Below are 20826 nucleotides of genomic sequence, written 5' to 3' on the forward strand. Positions count from 1 at the left end.
GTCTTGTGACTCTAATCCTCCAATATAGTGATATTAATGAATTTACGATGCATCGAAATGATGATAATAATAATATTGTAATAACAATAACAATAATAATAATAATTGAAACGATAATAGTAATATCATTTAATGAATGTTATTTCTATGTTGGATATCATAAAAAAAAAATCCTAAAGAAGTAATATTCGCCTACCAAAATCCAATACTGTTGTTAACCAAATCGTAGACAAATTGAATAAAATAAAATAAAAAAGTTAATTATTTAATTAATTAATAAATCCACAATTGATTGACACAAGTGATTAATATGGTATACATCAAGACTCCCTAATTGCTTGTGAATTGCATTGGTAAAATGTTAAATAATAATATTCAATATTAATAATAATAATAATAATAATAATAATAATAATAATAATAATAATAATAATAATAATAATAATAATAATAATTTAACATGACCTGTAATTACAGTATTCTTGATCCACCATCCTGATAAGTTATAATGTGTTTATATCATTTATCTTAGAACATTCATTTGCCATGAATAACACCATTGGAATATAATCTTACTTAACAGTGCTTATTGTTTTCCTTTTCTATAAAACCATATTTGCCATAATTCAATGAAATACCTAATCCACTGTGTAAAGGCATAACCATGAAATTCTCATAATAGAGTTCACCAATATTAATAATAATAATAATATTTCTCTTATCAAAACTGTTACTGAATTCCCATAATTTCAATATCTTCCTTCCAGGTGCAATAAACAATAATAGCTTTAACCTGAGAATTCAGTAACTTTAACTCACATAATGGACCTTGGTTGTTGTTGCATATAAAAATCTAAAGCTTTGCTTTCATATATGCGAGTGACCCCTACTTAGATATCGTAAAATTAATCTGGAAAAGACAAACTCTCCTACTTTAAAGAAACATACACTAACTTATGCTAATATGTACACCAAGCGAGGTAACGCAGCCAGAAATCCTAACCTAATACTTAAAATTCCACTAATATATACATAGATGAACTCTGTCATCAGCACACACCACACTTTTGACTTATTTCAGCGTCTCAACATATTATAATTCGCTGAAATGTAGCCATGACCCATTGCAAATGTTACTGTGGTTTCTTCAGAATAAAATGCATAGACAATGCACAGACAATAAAAGAAAGTACCTAAATAATGGCTGATATGAGGCAAATAAAAATAATAAATATATCTAATATTAATAATAATAATAATCATCTGTTAAAACCAATAAAATAGTTCCTACTGGCAAGCATCCACACCAGCCCAGTTGCGTGATCCATGTTACCAACCCAACTTTAAAATATCATTTAAATGCGTACTATAACTTTCTCTAAATAGAACGATATTGTGACACGGCTAAACCATTTATATGTATCATCTTGTCCTTCTAACTGGTATACCTTCTTTAACTGGCTTATTTATTTCCTCACATTTATTCACTTACGACGTCATCATCATTTCTTATTCTGCACGAATTCTATTACCTCTCAGCTATCATGCTGATACTTATATTTCCAGTTTACTGAGAATATGTTCGCCATATTCTTTATTCTCCATAATTATTTTCAGGTAAATAACCTCATGTGTTACCGTATACTCTCAACTACGGACCTTCAAACATCTCAAATAAATTACCGTCGCTCAATATCGCTCTTATTATTTGACAACACCTTGATTTTACCTGAGCCAAAAATAAATCCTTTTATTTAACATTGTTCACTCAACTGTCTAACCGCGTTACTTGCCATAGCAACCAACATGTGGATGTATCAGTGTTACTGTCGTCCAACAAAATTCTCGACAGTAACTATTGAATATATATATATATATATATATATATATATATATATGTTTTATTATCATTAATTGACTTCATCACTCCTCCATTACGGTAACTGTGCTTGCGTGAAACAAATAAAATTCCGCCTAAATAAAATACTGAGAATGCTACTAATAATAATAATAAAAGTGCAGGTATAGGCGAATCACTCATTATAATTGCCTCAAAAGTATAACTTGGTCAATACAGAGCAAAATAGTACACGCACGACTAAATAATAATAATAATAATAATAATATTTACACTACTCATAAACAGAATTATCCTAATTTTCTGGCTGTGTACTCGGGTTTATAATTACATCATCGTCACTCGCATACCTATCTAAATAAAGATACCACTATCAAAGGAAAGCTTTAGATTTTAAATCAAACATGAGATTGTGTACTCACATTGAGGGCACTTCGGGATCGCCAGGACTAAAGGCAGCCATGTTGTCTTACAGATTCATGACAAACATGTTGATATTATTGGTCATTCTTGATGTATCCGACATTGGCTTATCTTACTAATTTTCACTTTTGTTTGACACTTTCCACACGTTTATTCCCTGCTCATAATATTAAACATAACAACTCGTTCTTAACACTTGACATTACACTGTAATATATATATATATATACACATACGCAGTACTCAGATAACTTGGAACTTAGGCCGGATTTTTACGTACTCTGCTTAAACACACTGTTGCTTCTCACGTAGCAAAGTCCTTCATCAGCTCAACGGTTTCTTTTGTACAGACCAGCTGAGGGAGAAAGTTTTCACCCCCACTCGACCTAGATACTTATAGAGAGGGAAAGTATTTCCTCCGCTCAAATGTTTCCAACATACTAACAGCCCCGCTGTAGCAGGCTAATTGTTCTCCACTATTTACGGCTTACACACATATTTTTAACTGTCTGCGTTGCTCTGCAGGCTACATACTCAAACTGCGTCACCTAAGATGCAATTACTGCATAATTCAGAGTTTCGTCTTCGCCCTACATAGATTGAACACTCGTAAAATCTGTCAATTTAATACTCCACTCACTTGGGTGGTTTTAAGTACCTTAACAACTCAACTACTGTTTATGAAGCATATTTCCACCTCCACTGTAGTAATAAATACACACAATTCTGGTATCTTTGTGCTTGAACACGGAGCAAAGTTAAGACACGTCTGACCCCCACAAGACTCTTGATGATGACTGACTCGTGAGAAGCCACTAGTCGGGGAATATTGGCGCACTAAAATCGGCGTAGGAACACTAATTCTTGCCACTAAAAATCCCAACCAAAGGAATGCTGGGTACCTCCCAAACAAAGTTGCCAAAAACATGAAATGCCTTGTACACACAGACTGCATAAATTCTTGTTATTGCCATGATGCACCCTGACTCTAAAATTGTTCGTAATTTCTTTTACAATACAGTAGGCGTTAGTTGGACTATATCTTCTGCCGCGCTGATAAACCACTCTCCACGCGGGCAAGGGGTTCCCACTGCCGGTGATAACAAACATCTGGATACACAATATTCCAATCCATTTGCCACAAACCAATAAGTTAGTTCAAAATTACTATAATAATTACTGACATCTCCTCTTGATATAATCTTCCTTAAATATTGACAGGGATTAATTACAAGCCACATGTCATTTGGTCGCGCTAATTTTGAAATTATTTAAATGCAGCAATCTGATTGGAGCACATACTCCTCTGTTCATCTATATGGACGAGTTCATTCCAAAATAAGGGGATTCGGGTATCTAGAAACATGATTTTCCATCTCACTCACTCCTGCCAGTACTTTTCCACTCTAACTACGCAGTTCCAAAAGATGATGTAGTAACAGGTGTCCCAATAATTTATTTTTAGCAGAGAAAGAAGCGTGTGTTCCTATCAAGGCTTCATTCTCACGAGCTAGCTACCAGAAATTTCCAATGCTGTCCCTTTGTTTAAGAACGCTGGCTATTACTATATATTATCAAATATAATTATTAAAATGTTGCCAATCAGACTCATCTGATGGGTGCAACACTCTCCCACTTAAAAAAAAATTTTGAGAGTATCGAGAAAATTTTTCCACCTCCATATTGATAATGTAACTTGTGTGCATCACTTGCAACCATCTGTGAGTCTGCACTATTTTATGCTCTATTTGCCTTAAGCATGTTACTCCGGAGCTCTTGATTCTCTTGAAGAAGGCGTCTCTGTTCCTCTATTAACTGTTTTGCTATAGTTAGTAAAACTTTCCTCAATTCCACTCGTTCTTGCAGACATACTGGGCAGCATTCTCTTCTCTCTTCTCCCTGGCGTTGGGCCGAAATGGTGTCGTCTTCCTCCTCGGAAACAAGGGATGTCGCCTCCTCATCTGATGACGGCTCCGTGTCCTCCCCATCTTCTTCTTCCTTCTCGGAACAGACGTCATCTTCTTCTGATGATTTTCCCCACTGTTCGACGATGTTAACTTGTGGTGGAACCTCGTGTCGTGGCTGTCTATAGAGTTTCAAGTTTGAAGCATTGAAAATGACTTCGTTGTTCCCGTCCAGATCCGTTATCTTGTATGCATTGTTGTTAAAGGTTTGAGTGACACGATATGGGCCTATGTAAAGTGGTGCGAATTTAGCGTAGTATCTAGCTGCAGGTACTGAAGTAGCTGGACGTCGGACCAATACAAGTTCTCCCACTCTCAGCGGACGATGAAATCTTCTTCCCTGAACTCTCCTCAAGCGACGCTGTGCTTGTTGTTGCAGATGTTCGGCTACCTCTCGTATTCTTATTTCTGGTGCAGGTTGTGCATCCACTGGGCTATCCACGACAGCGTGCCAAGGTCTAGCGGGATATTGATTCAAATGAACCACTGATGGTATAGATCCTGTTGCTTCATGGATTGTGTTGTTGATACAGTCAGTAATCACTGGCAAAAGTTTCATCCATTTGGCATGCTCATTAGGGATATAGATCTTACAAAACTTCGAAATAACCTTCATAACCCTCTCAGATGGGTTACTCTGAGGATTTCTAATAGAACTCATAACATGTTTAATGTCTAGCTCCTGTAGAGTCGCTTTAAATTGAGCTGCTGTAAATTGGGGCCCATGGTCAGTTAGTAAACTTTCCGGTTTTCCCATACCAGGAATTATACTCCGAGTGAGGCATCTTACAACAAGTTTAGTGTTTGCCTTTTGCATGGGAAATAAGGTGGTAAATTTTGAAAATACGTCCATTGTCACCAAGATAAACCTGTTTCCCCTAGTGGACTTCGGAATTGGACCAAAAATATCCATTGCGTACAACTCCTTGGGCTTACTTGGCAACAACGGAATAGGCATTTGCCTAATAAGGTATGAATTTGCCTTAACCCTTTGGCAAATGTCGCAGGTAATAATTGCTTCTCTTACAGATTTTCTAAGGTTTTTCCAAATAAAGTTCTCTTGAATGGTAGCCACTACTTTGTCAATTCCTCCATGTCCTGTAATCCGGTGAACGTGCCAAATAATCTCTTCCTGGAGTTGAGATGGAATTACCACCCTTAATTTTGTATGGTCCTTGTCCAAATATCTGACCAAAAGATTATTTACAATTAGGTATTCCTCGGCCTCTTTCTGAATTTCTATATAGTTAGGATCCCCTTGCTGAATTCTTCCCTGGAGAAAGTCAATTAATCTACTCAAAGTAGCATCTGCCTGTTGATAGCGAGCTAATTGACTCAAATGAAGCAAAACTTCTTGGTCTTCCTGTACGAGGTCAACATAATTTGCTTGCTCCTCTTCTTCATTAGGGTTTCTGCTGAGAATATCCGCAATGATGTTTTCTTTACCAGGACAGTGTTCTATTGTGAAATTAAACTGCTGCACATATAGAGACCATCGTGAGACTCGTTGACTAGAAACAGCCGTTTTTAACATAAATGTGAGTGCCTTATGATCGGTCCTGATCTTTACTGGAAAACCATATACTATCTTCTGCCAGTGTTGCAGCGCTTGAACTATGGCCAACATTTCCAATTCTGTGGTGCTATAGTTGACTTCATGTCTCCTCAACTTTCTACTGTAAAATGAAATATATCTTTTGGCATTTGGTGGGTGCTCTTCTTCTTGAAATAATACCGCACCAATTCCAACATTGGAAGCATCCGTTTGCAGTACAAATGGCAACTCAAAGTCTGGATAAGATAACTTGATACTTCTAGAAAGCAACTCCTTTGTTCGCTGGAAAGACATCTCCGTTACATCCGTCCATCGCCACTTATTATTCTTGTGCAACAGGTCTTGCAATGGAGCCACCACCTCAGTATAATTAGGACAGTGGTCCGCAAAGAATTGGCACATACCCAAAAATTGCCTGATGTGCTTAATCTTCCTGGGCCTCTGAAAGTTATTGATGGCCTCTAATTTTATTGGGTTGGGTCGGATTCCTACGCCATCTATGATATGCCCTAGGAACAGTATTTCAGTTTGGGAAAAGTTAGATTTCTTTAAATTGACCTTAAATCCCGTATCAATTAAATTTTGGAACAATAGACTGACTCGTTGCAAATTTTCCTCAAATGATGTGCTTGGGATAATGATGTCATCAATAAACCTGGTTGTAAATTCCTTGACAGCGTCAGTCAGGTTCCTATCCAAGGCTCTTATCAATGCTGCGCTGCTATTCTTCAGGCCAAAGGGTAGACGTTCAAAGGTGTACGTATGCTGGTCAAATATAAAGCCAGTTAGTAATTTTGACTTCTCCTCTAGTTGGATGTGATGAAAAGAAGAGGTCAGGTCTACCCCCGTAAACATGTTCATCCCCTTGAAACGACGGATGATATCCTTAATTGGAGGCGCTTTATCATTTTCTGGAATGAGTTTTTCATTTACTTGTCGTGCATCCAAGCAAATGCGCAGCGACCCATCTGGTTTGACAACTGTGACTAAATTGTTTACGAAAGGTGTAACCCTTTTAGCTATAATCCCATTTTCTTCCATTTCCCTTATAATCCTTTTTACTTCCTGATAATGTTTTTCGGGAATTGGGTATGGCTTCCTCTTGTATGGACGCCAATCTGTTACATTGAGAGCATAGGCGAAATTCGGAATTTTTCCCACCTTTGAATCGAAAACTTCTTGATACTTTATCAGCATATCCCTCAGCTGTTGTTTTTGTTCCTTCGTACCACTAAACTCAGCCACCTTGACATTAATTAATTCTTCTAGTTCCGATTGAATCTCACTATTAAGAATATCCTGAAAAATTTCCTCATGATCCAAAACATGCTCTATCTCTTCAAGTTCCACACCAGCCTGATCTACACAGTTAATTTCCTCACTCCTTCCGACCTCTTGACTCATTTGTATACGTTCGTTGCCATCTATTTTGCGAAATTTAATAGTGTTCCGTGCCAAATCTACTACAGCATTAGTTTCCCTTAAGAAATCTGCTCCCAGGATGACATTGTAATTCATCCGCGACATGATGACAAACGGATGTGAAAAAGATGAATTTCCAATCTGTATATCTAAAAGTGTTTGTGACTTGCAAGTTGTAGTTTTGTCCGGCACGATTCCTCTAATTTTTACAGCCGATACAGGTATTTCTGGTAGGTTGTGCCTTTCTTTCAAATCCTCAAATAACGTTCTGGAAATAATGCTAATAGTGGCGCCGGTGTCAGCCAATGCCCTTGCCTGTGTGCCATGTATTCGAACATTAATAACAGGTAATTTCCTAACTTGCGTTGCTTCCCTTTTAATTGGATCCTCTAGCAGATCTGATGGTTCAACAACCCAAGAGTCTACTTGTGCTACCACCCATTCACTTGCATTCTCATCCACTAAGCCAGTATCCTTCCATTTAGATGCATTTAGCAATTCAAAATTGACGTTTTTTTTTTTTCTTGACTGCTACCCCCAGGTGGGTAAGCTTGAGCCATTGGATTAAGCGATTGTTGGCGTCGACCATCCTGCTCCCTTGCTCGCTGAAATTCTATACTCTCTGCTCCAGTGAGATCGGGATTTAAGTCTTGTCTGTCCAACGCTTGCTTCCACTTTTGTTGCTCTTGCTGTTGCTGTTGCTCCCGCAGTTCCTGCACATATCTTTTCTTCTCATAATTGCGGTATTCCGGATTCCTGTAGCCTGATCTCTGCGATGGATGATCACTCCACGTTCCTCTCCGACTGTACCGTTGATATGGCTGACTTCTATTCCTATTTTGGTATCTATTTTGCTCCTTGTTCCAGTATCTTCTCGAATATGACCTGGGATAATTGTAGTTCTGTTGATACCGCCGATGTTCATAAAATTCTCGACCACTTGGTGTATTCCTCTCATTCGGTAGTCGTCTTGAAATTGTACCAGTGACACGTCCCTTCTCGTCTTGTTTATCATTTGCCTTCACCGCATCAACTACAAATGCCCTGTGCTCTGTGGCCTTGGATTGCCTCGGAGTGCTCATATTTACAGTGTTGTCCAGCTGTCGCAAAATTCCTTCCGCTTCCTCAGGACTTTGTGCTTTGGCGGTAATCATCATCCTTTGTACATCTGGAGGAAACTGCTTTACTATGGCTTGAACCAGCTCCTGTTGACAAGGAGGATTATCTAGCTCTTTCATCTTAACCAGCTGATTCAAAAAGTAATCACTGTATCTCGTGGGCATGCTGGAATTGTACTTTCGGGAATACAACTCAAGCCTTAAATTTTGTTGAGCGTCGCTTCCCCAATACCGATTCAGAAATGCCTTTTCAAAATCTTCGAAAGTTTCAAATAAAAATCGGAAACCAATAAACCATGTTTTAGGAGAGCCCTCGAGATATCTTTCTGCAATTCTCAACCTCTTTTCTTCAGGTACTTGCATTTCCCTAAAGTAGGCCTTAAGATCTTTCAGAAACATTTTTGGAGTTAACGACCCACTCCCGTTAAATTTTCTCGGTTGTTCGTCGGTAATCTTAAGCACATTTATGAGACTTGCCGGTGCAGCAACTGTCTGTCCACCTCCAACTGAAGTTAATGGAGTATTGGATTCCTTGTTAATCAACAAATCCCGGAACGGATTAGCATCTGTCACTACCTGTGACGTCGTGGTTTGAGCCAGCTGTTTCTTAATTTCGCTTTGCTCCTCTGTCACAAATTTTATTAATGTTGCTAAGTTGTCACTTTGTACTTGCAACTGGTGTATTTCCTTATTTAGGACTTCTTTCACCTCTTCTCTAACCCCTTCTTCACTAGAGATCAAGCCTTTGTCTAGCTGTTCCCATTTATTATTCATGTCCACCTGCCATTCAACTATGTCTTCTTTCATGTCAGCGAATTGTTGTGTCACCCTTTCCTGGTCTGCTACCCGGTTGGCCTCGACCGTTTTGAATCCCTGGTCCAACCTTTCCATGGTTTCCTGCATTTTAGTGCTAACCGCCGTAAGGTTATCACGTGTCTCCGTCTCCACCTGACTGACCCTATCTTCGATCATAACGATCTTTTGTGACATCTTTTCACACTGAGCTTGCACTTCTTCTTTGGTTTCTTGCAAACTTTTTGTAAATGATATGCTTACATCGCCTATCTGCTTAATTAATTGCTTATGTGCAACGGCTAAACTGTGCAACTCCTGCTTAGTGTGTGCCCTATTAGTCTCGCAGAGCTTTAATAACTTTTCTTGGTTATCTAGGAATTCCTTTCTCAGTTCGCCCTGACTACTAACAATTTTACCATCGAGTGTCTCCAACATAGCCCGCGTATCCTCTAGTTTCTGGGAAAAACTTTCAGTTACGTTCCTAGTGATTTCATCTTTAAGCACTGCCTGACTATTCTCTAAGTTTTTAGTAATTTCGTCTTTGAGTACTGTTTGACTACTCTCTAAGTTTTTAGTAATTTCGTCTTTGAGTACTGTTTGACTACTCTCTAAGTTTTTAGTAATTTCGTCCTGTCCTTCCTTCATCTCACTCTGTACAGTTTCTACCTTGGTGTTGAGCATATTAATGCTCGCGACGAGCTGCTCCCACTGCTCCTGTGTTATAACCATTATGCATAAAAGTCTGCCTCTATGCCTAGGTGACCTTACGTGCTATATACAACAACAACAAATGTCCCATGTTTTACATAAATAAACATTAATAACATATATTCAATATGTATCACATATATGAAATTCCGCCTTTTACACAGTGTTCATTTTACTGCAAGTTCAATGAATGTTCTAAGTTTCAGTCTGGTCATTTAAATAATCCTAACGTTGACTTACCATTCCCTTATAGACGACAGTCAAGCTCCAACGTTGGGTGACATTTTTACAACTTATTCCTGATTACCTATGCACCCTTGCAGAGCTCCTTCGGTGTAGATTAGATGTCAATGTTGCCTCGGCTGCCCTAAAAAAAATATACTTACCGAAGGTGGTGAGGTCCTCTTCTCAGGCGCGATCAGTCCCTGTCGTCGAATCAGGATGCATAGGGATAGTGCATTCGGTAAAACTATTGACTACAATGACTTATGACTCAGACTGATTTGAGTTTAAATATGTATATAAAATTTTATTGATAAATCAAAAGAGAAAAGTGAATAAATTTATAAAATGCAAAATAAATTTTGTTAATGTTACATTATTACCTTATAAGACTGTACACGAATTCTCAATAATGACACACATGACTACCTCATTAATTCCTAAAGAATAATATTTATAATTTTCCATAAAATTTTGTTTTAAATGATGTTTCCCATATTTGTTCATCCAATTATATAATATCTATGTAACTATACATATTTACTAGGATAATGTTATTTATAAACAGGTGGATCAATTGAATAACAATATACTCATGAGAACATTTAGTGATGATAATAATAATAATAATAATAATAATAATAATAATAATATTGATGTGAATAAATTTTTGTATAGCCAATTCAAGTTATTCATCAAAAAAAACTACTTGCCATCAGTCAACATAATTATAATAGATAAAATTGTTTTATATAAATATAAAAAAAATAAAGTATCGATTAACCAATTAATAAAATTGTTTTGATATCACTGAATTACATTGTAAACCAATTAATAAAATACAGGAAAGTCTCCACAGTGTATCCCAAATGCATATCTGAAGTTTAGAAAACCAACCTAAATGTAATAGAATAATAATAATAATAATAATAATAATAATAATAATAATAATAATAATAATAATAATAATAATAATAATAATAATTGAAATAATACGACGATTTTGCGCAGATCAAAATCTAGAAATTCTCACTACTAATCTCTCAAATATATGAAATAAGTTTACAAACAAACATACCAAAAGTTACCATAATATAATAATTAATTAATTTTACTAATTTAATTGTACTCAAATTTATTAATTACATAATTAATTGCCTAACTAACCACTGGAAATCATTGTCTTGTGACTCTAATCCTCCAATATAGTGATATTAATGAATTTACGATGCATCGAAATGATGATAATAATAATATTGTAATAACAATAACAATAATAATAATAATTGAAACGATAATAGTAATATCATTTAATGAATGTTATTTCTATGTTGGATATCATAAAAAAAAAATCCTAAAGAAGTAATATTCGCCTACCAAAATCCAATACTGTTGTTAACCAAATCGTAGACAAATTGAATAAAATAAAATAAAAAAGTTAATTATTTAATTAATTAATAAATCCACAATTGATTGACACAAGTGATTAATATGGTATACATCAAGACTCCCTAATTGCTTGTGAATTGCATTGGTAAAATGTTAAATAATAATATTCAATATTAATAATAATAATAATAATAATAATAATAATAATAATAATAATAATAATAATAATTTAACATGACCTGTAATTACAGTATTCTTGATCCACCATCCTGATAAGTTATAATGTGTTTATATCATTTATCTTAGAACATTCATTTGCCATGAATAACACCATTGGAATATAATCTTACTTAACAGTGCTTATTGTTTTCCTTTTCTATAAAACCATATTTGCCATAATTCAATGAAATACCTAATCCACTGTGTAAAGGCATAACCATGAAATTCTCATAATAGAGTTCACCAATATTAATAATAATAATAATATTTCTCTTATCAAAACTGTTACTGAATTCCCATAATTTCAATATCTTCCTTCCAGGTGCAATAAACAATAATAGCTTTAACCTGAGAATTCAGTAACTTTAACTCACATAATGGACCTTGGTTGTTGTTGCATATAAAAATCTAAAGCTTTGCTTTCATATATGCGAGTGACCCCTACTTAGATATCGTAAAATTAATCTGGAAAAGACAAACTCTCCTACTTTAAAGAAACATACACTAACTTATGCTAATATGTACACCAAGCGAGGTAACGCAGCCAGAAATCCTAACCTAATACTTAAAATTCCACTAATATATACATAGATGAACTCTGTCATCAGCACACACCACACTTTTGACTTATTTCAGCGTCTCAACATATTATAATTCGCTGAAATGTAGCCATGACCCATTGCAAATGTTACTGTGGTTTCTTCAGAATAAAATGCATAGACAATGCACAGACAATAAAAGAAAGTACCTAAATAATGGCTGATATGAGGCAAATAAAAATAATAAATATATCTAATATTAATAATAATAATAATCATCTGTTAAAACCAATAAAATAGTTCCTACTGGCAAGCATCCACACCAGCCCAGTTGCGTGATCCATGTTACCAACCCAACTTTAAAATATCATTTAAATGCGTACTATAACTTTCTCTAAATAGAACGATATTGTGACACGGCTAAACCATTTATATGTATCATCTTGTCCTTCTAACTGGTATACCTTCTTTAACTGGCTTATTTATTTCCTCACATTTATTCACTTACGACGTCATCATCATTTCTTATTCTGCACGAATTCTATTACCTCTCAGCTATCATGCTGATACTTATATTTCCAGTTTACTGAGAATATGTTCGCCATATTCTTTATTCTCCATAATTATTTTCAGGTAAATAACCTCATGTGTTACCGTATACTCTCAACTACGGACCTTCAAACATCTCAAATAAATTACCGTCGCTCAATATCGCTCTTATTATTTGACAACACCTTGATTTTACCTGAGCCAAAAATAAATCCTTTTATTTAACATTGTTCACTCAACTGTCTAACCGCGTTACTTGCCATAGCAACCAACATGTGGATGTATCAGTGTTACTGTCGTCCAACAAAATTCTCGACAGTAACTATTGAATATATATATATATATATATATATATATATATATGTTTTATTATCATTAATTGACTTCATCACTCCTCCATTACGGTAACTGTGCTTGCGTGAAACAAATAAAATTCCGCCTAAATAAAATACTGAGAATGCTACTAATAATAATAATAAAAGTGCAGGTATAGGCGAATCACTCATTATAATTGCCTCAAAAGTATAACTTGGTCAATACAGAGCAAAATAGTACACGCACGACTAAATAATAATAATAATAATAATAATATTTACACTACTCATAAACAGAATTATCCTAATTTTCTGGCTGTGTACTCGGGTTTATAATTACATCATCGTCACTCGCATACCTATCTAAATAAAGATACCACTATCAAAGGAAAGCTTTAGATTTTAAATCAAACATGAGATTGTGTACTCACATTGAGGGCACTTCGGGATCGCCAGGACTAAAGGCAGCCATGTTGTCTTACAGATTCATGACAAACATGTTGATATTATTGGTCATTCTTGATGTATCCGACATTGGCTTATCTTACTAATTTTCACTTTTGTTTGACACTTTCCACACGTTTATTCCCTGCTCATAATATTAAACATAACAACTCGTTCTTAACACTTGACATTACACTGTAATATATATATATATATACACATACGCAGTACTCAGATAACTTGGAACTTAGGCCGGATTTTTACGTACTCTGCTTAAACACACTGTTGCTTCTCACGTAGCAAAGTCCTTCATCAGCTCAACGGTTTCTTTTGTACAGACCAGCTGAGGGAGAAAGTTTTCACCCCCACTCGACCTAGATACTTATAGAGAGGGAAAGTATTTCCTCCGCTCAAATGTTTCCAACATACTAACAGCCCCGCTGTAGCAGGCTAATTGTTCTCCACTATTTACGGCTTACACACATATTTTTAACTGTCTGCGTTGCTCTGCAGGCTACATACTCAAACTGCGTCACCTAAGATGCAATTACTGCATAATTCAGAGTTTCGTCTTCGCCCTACATAGATTGAACACTCGTAAAATCTGTCAATTTAATACTCCACTCACTTGGGTGGTTTTAAGTACCTTAACAACTCAACTACTGTTTATGAAGCATATTTCCACCTCCACTGTAGTAATAAATACACACAATTCTGGTATCTTTGTGCTTGAACACGGAGCAAAGTTAAGACACGTCTGACCCCCACAAGACTCTTGATGATGACTGACTCGTGAGAAGCCACTAGTCGGGGAATATTGGCGCACTAAAATCGGCGTAGGAACACTAATTCTTGCCACTAAAAATCCCAACCAAAGGAATGCTGGGTACCTCCCAAACAAAGTTGCCAAAAACATGAAATGCCTTGTACACACAGACTGCATAAATTCTTGTTATTGCCATGATGCACCCTGACTCTAAAATTGTTCGTAATTTCTTTTACAATACAGTAGGCGTTAGTTGGACTATATCTTCTGCCGCGCTGATAAACCACTCTCCACGCGGGCAAGGGGTTCCCACTGCCGGTGATAACAAACATCTGGATACACAATATTCCAATCCATTTGCCACAAACCAATAAGTTAGTTCAAAATTACTATAATAATTACTGACATCTCCTCTTGATATAATCTTCCTTAAATATTGACAGGGATTAATTACAAGCCACATGTCATTTGGTCGCGCTAATTTTGAAATTATTTAAATGCAGCAATCTGATTGGAGCACATACTCCTCTGTTCATCTATATGGACGAGTTCATTCCAAAATAAGGGGATTCGGGTATCTAGAAACATGATTTTCCATCTCACTCACTCCTGCCAGTACTTTTCCACTCTAACTACGCAGTTCCAAAAGATGATGTAATAACAGGTGTCCCAATAATTTATTTTTAGCAGAGAAAGAAGCGTGTGTTCCTATCAAGGCTTCATTCTCACGAGCTAGCTACCAGAAATTTCCAATGCTGTCCCTTTGTTTAAGAACGCTGGCTATTACTATATATTATCAAATATAATTATTAAAATGTTGCCAATCAGACTCATCTGATGGGTGCAGTACGTCGTAAAGGTAACGCAGACCTATGGTGTTTCTCACACAATGGCGCTACTCATAGCCAACGTAAACCGAGGAGGTTCCTCACCTAGGTGTACTAAGCACGGGCGCCGGCATTCCCGTGGTGTTCCTCACATAGTGGGTACTGATCACTGGCAACGCAGACCCACGATGTCGCTTATATAGTGGTACAACTCACAAATAACGCCCAGACCCGTGGTGTTGCTCACATGGGTACGACTCACGGGTACTGGAAAACCACAATGAACCCCGCTTGAGTGCTACGAATCACAAAACTATTCAGTACCTAACACAGTGGTACTACTCGCAAGTAAAAGCGACCGATGGTGTTCCCCGCATGATGGTACGAATCAAGAGTAGTTTCATGGTTCTAATTCAATCATCCCTTGGTCGCCCCTTGTAGTCGCCTCTTACGACAGGCAGGGGATACCGCGGGTGTATTCTACATGTGCGTCCCCCACCCGCAGGGGGTAGTGTGTTTGGTCCGCGAGAGGTATTTTATTTCCCTCAAGTCCGCCGGCAAGCCGGTTAGGACCTCACTATCCGCCACCTGGGACGCGCCACGTGGGAGTATCACCTCTCCCCCTGCTACGCCAGCGTAGTAGGTTCGTGGTCGCCCGGTGCTCATGTTTCATAAATGCCACGAACCAAATAGTGCAATCCCCAGCTAACAAATGAAGCACCATTATCTTAGAAGATACTGACCCCCTGTGGGAGGGGCTGTACCTTAGCTGAGTCCTGGTGTTGCTTCCATTTACTTGTAACAGGCTCCTCACTTTAACCTATCCTTTCCGACCTCCCTCGGTCAACTCTTGCTCTTTTTCGACCCTTACGGTATTCAGTTCACGAGGACTAGGGAGTCTTTCATTCTCACGCCCTTCGTGGCCTATGTCTTCCTTTGGCCGATACCTTTATTTTTCGAAGTGTCGGATCCCTTCCATTTTTTCTCTCTGATTAGTGTTATATTATAGAGTTGTACTTCCTCTTTAAACGATAACCATCACCACCTTAGCTGAGTCCTGGCATTGCTTCCACTTACTTGTGCTAGGCTCTTACTTTCATCTATCCTATCCGACCTTCCTTGGTCAACACCTGCTCTTTTTCGATCGCTACGGTATTCAGTTCACGAGGTCTAAGGAGTCTTTCATTTTCACGCCCTTCGTGGCCCTTGTCTTTCTTTGGCCGATCCCTTCACTTTTCCAAGTGTCGGATCACTTCCATTTTCCTCCCTATTATTAGTGTTAATAGAGGGTGGTTACCCAGTTGTACTTCCTCTTAAAACAAAAATCTTCACCACCACCACAATTCAGAAGATACTGATACCATGTAAAAGTAATGTAAGTTCGATTATGAGTCCCTAGGTACCATTAGTGAAAGTGAAAACAGAATGTCAATATCTTTAACTGTTTACGAGTTATTCGACGTCGGTTGATGCAGAGTGAGCCTCGGCCCTCAAGTGGCCACGGCTCTGCACTCGGATCGGCCAACCGAGCAGAGGAGGGGTGGCCACGGCTCTACCGTGGCTCTACGCCTCTGCATTCAGGAGACGGGACAGGGGTTGGACCTCACAGCTGGCTCCAACCGTCGACTGTGCTGAGAATGGTTTTCCGTGACTGTCTACTCTCCTGTACTACGGCGAACGCCGGGACAGTTTCTAGTATAGGCCACAGCCGCTAACCCCCTCACCTTTTCCGAGCATCTCCGTAAACGTAACAAATCTCCCGGCCTGAGAGACGGCGTCAACGTCGAAGAGGCCCGCCTCCCCCTTCAGGGGAGGAATAAAAACATTTTTAGTAGTTGTAGAGTTATTCGAGATGGACAACTTAGCTGAATAACCCTGTGTATCAGCTTCATCCTTCAATGTCTCGGAAATATTATTCTTTTTTTTTCCCAGTCAGAGAGTAGATAGCTGATGTGTTAGGGTCTCTTGCACTGAACTGAGCTGAGCGGCGAAGACGGAAGAGTGTGGCTCTCTGAGCCCAAGTTGGCGAGTTAGATCCCCAGCTATTTGAAGGTGCTCAAATACGTCAGCATCGTGTTGGTAGATTTACTGTCGCGAAGAAGAATTCGCGAGGGACATTTCTGGCACCTCCGTGTCGCCGAAAACCATAAAAGTAGTGGGACGTATTATTATTATTATTATTATTATTATTATTATTATTATTATTATTATTATTATTATTAGACCATTAGAGTTCTTGAATGCAGTAAAACATATTAATTTGCTATTTGCTTTACGTCGCACCGACACAGATAGGTCTTATAGCGACGAAGGGACAGGAAAGGCCTAGGAATGGTGAAGGAAGCGGCCGTGGCCTTCATTGAGGTACAGCCCCAGTATTTGCCTGGTGTGAAAATGGGAAATCACGGGAATCCATCTTCAGGGCTGTCGACAGTGTGATTCGAACCCACTATCTCCCGGATGCGAACTCACAGCTGCGCGCCCCTAACCGCACGGCCAACTCGCCAGGTAACATATTAATTAAAAGCTCGCCTGGTGGCCATGATAGTCATACTTCGGAACAAAACATGACGGCCTCAGTTCCTGAAAGTGAGCTGGAAGCCAGCAGTCATTCATACCTTGCATCCTGCTGAGTTAACGAGTTCTAAGTGATCCTTGTTTAGTGTGGAAAGGTTGCCAAACTACTTTCTTGCGCACTCTCTTCAGTCTTTGCCTTTTCTTCGTGTCGAGTGCAGTAGACGATTTGGCAACTCCGGCAACAGTAGACGTAGTAAATCCTGTAAACCGCTAATAGACACCGGGCTGCCGCTGGCAAAGAGAATGAGAGAGTAGTGGTGTGAGGCCAGGTCGTCATGTTTTGTCCCCAAGTATAAAAGACCAAATCTATATAGCCAGACAACGTGGTTATCCGGTTCGAATCCCGTTGGTGGAAAACCAGTCACATCAGAATGTTGTCCTGTAGGGCAGGAGAGGTGGTGGTATACAATTTCTATTCACTAGATTTCGTGCCAAAAGCCTGGATTCAGTTCCAAACCTTTTAGGAGTGGTCAGAAGGAGTGAGCGCATACGATGCTAATGATAGTGATCCGTCTGTCGAATGGAGACGTTAAGCATTGAGCAGACCTCTTGGTGTTCGGCCATGAGCGTCAATTAGAAAGACCTACACCAGGTTTTACCGGATGCCACACGAAATTAAATAAATAAATAAATAAATAAATAAATAAATAAATAAATAAATAAATAAATAAATAAATAAATAAATAAATAAATAAATAAATAAATAAATAAATAAATAAATAAATAAATTATTAGTATTTCCTTTAATTCCAGGTGGAACATAGGGCCTCGACGAAATTTCTTCAGCTTGCTCTATCTGCCGCCAATGCTTTTACCTCCCTCCATGTCTTGTTAACTCCAGCAATCTCCTTGTCTATGGTTCTCTTCCAGGTAATCCTTGGTCTGCCTTGCCTGCGACTGCTTTGAGGATTCCAACTCAATGCCTGCCTTGTGATAATTTCTTGTGGTCTTCTTAGGGTGTGCCCAATCCATCTCCATTTTCTTCTCATTATCTGTTCCTGTATGGAAACTTGAGGCCTCCCAAAGGTCTTTGTTTGAGATGGTCTTTGGCCACCATATTCTCATAATGTAGCTCAAACACCGATTTATAAAAGTCTGTAACCTTGTGGTAATGTCTTTGGTCAGTTTCCAGGTCTCACTTCCATACAGTAACACAGATTTAACATTTGAGTTGAATATCCTTAGCTTCGTTTTTATACGAATGTGAGGGGATCTCCATAATGGTCGTAACTGTGCAAAAGCTCCTTTGGCTTTATTTATACGACTCACCACATCTCTAAAAGCACCTCCATCCTGGCTTACCATGCTTCCTAAGTAGCAAAATTCCTCTACCTTCCATCTAGAGTCAAGCTACAATTGTTACGATGGTTTATGCGCATTTCCTTAGTCTTTTTGTTATTAATCTTTAAGCCTACTTCTTTAGCTTCTACTTGTAAGTCATTTAGTTTGATTTCCATGTCCCGAAAACATGGTGCAAGAAGACAGACATCATCCGCATAATCCAGTTCTTCCAATCGGTTACTTAATCCCCACTGAATGCCACGCTTACTATTCGTTGCCTCTCTCAGCATACAATCCAGTGTCATGATACAAAATAAATACATAACCAATCATAATTAACATAACCATGTTGAAACAATTTTTACATATATGCATGCAAAAGGTGGGATACTGAAGATTATACCAATTGAGCCATTACCTGATTTCGTTAACAGCGTACTGCGTACAACAGAGAAACAATTTTTCCCACTCTGTGTTTCTTACCTCGGGACCCCGAGTAAAATTCTCGGCTTATTCAAGAATTTTAATCGTGGTCAGAGGTGTGAAACGGGGTTAACTCAGACTTGTGAGGTCAATTGAGGGGCTGTCATATATCTGAGGTACGGTAGCGAACTTAATTAAAAAAGCTACCAATACAGCTAAGGAAGTCATTTCACTGCCGACGTGAAAATACCAAGGTATATCTGCAAATCATCTGGCTGAGTAGTGATCGTCGTGGCGAGTTCAAGGCCCATAATCGGCTGTACTGTATGTGCTACGGGTTCAGTTTTAATCAAATTATGAAATCGTATCTGAAATGTTCATCCTTCATTGTTTATATTAATACCGGATAAGACCTCCGTTTTTAACCGTCATGGTAATTTAGAACGTATTACTATCGTAAAAACGTCACTAGTAAATTCATGGCCAGAACGACCTTCGACACGTTGAAAGTCAAATCGTTGGCTGGAGCGTAGCAAATCGGCATTTCACTCCGAGTATTCAGCAAACGTAGGGGCAGCAGTCGGCACAACGGTTCAGGTAAGAAAACTATCAGCTCCTTTTAAAACTGAAAGGGCCGAAATTATTCCATTCAGGCAAGTACGTTACGTGAATTATATTTTACGATTGTAAATGGAAGTAAATGGAAATTTTAAATACAACTTTAATACAACCTGTGACAATAAAGTTCGCTGTACTATCAACATAGATGAACAATGCACGACAGTGGCCTTACTGTCCTTCGAAATAGTCCCCTCCCATAACTACACACTGCTGAGATCGGCGATACATATCCTGGAAACTTTGCAAGAAGGCTTCCTTTGGGATGATGTTCAAAAGCCTCGTCACGTTTCGTTGGATGTCAGGAATATCGTCAAATCTCTTTCCTTTGAGTCGTGGGAATAAGTTTGAAGGATTGAGATCTGGCGAGTATGGGGGATGTTCAAGTTTCACCACCCCCTTTTTGCCATAAACTGACGATATTGGCTGTGTGTGGGCGAGCGTTGTCATGGACAAAAAAACCATGAACCTTGTTGGACCTTGCGTAGACGTTTCATGAACGGGTCAAAATTTCAATGTACCGTGCAGCATTCAACGTCGTTCCCTCAGGTAGAAATTCCTTGTGGATAATTCCTTGGCTGTCGAAAAATGTGATGAGCATCCTTTTGATGTGTGCCATTTTGGCTCTGACCTTTATTCGACGAGGAGATCCCGGAGAATGCTATTCCATGCTTTGCCGTTTCGTTTCAGGGTCGTATCTGAGACACTAGGTTTCATCCTCAGTGACAATACAGTTCAAGAAATTTGGTGTCGTATCCGCCGTTTCGACAAAATCCTGTGAAGCCTCCAAACGTGCCTGCTTCTGATCGTCAGTC

Source organism: Anabrus simplex, chromosome 4 (assembly GCF_040414725.1).
Source record: "Anabrus simplex isolate iqAnaSimp1 chromosome 4, ASM4041472v1, whole genome shotgun sequence".
NCBI lineage: Eukaryota > Metazoa > Arthropoda > Insecta > Orthoptera > Tettigoniidae > Anabrus > Anabrus simplex.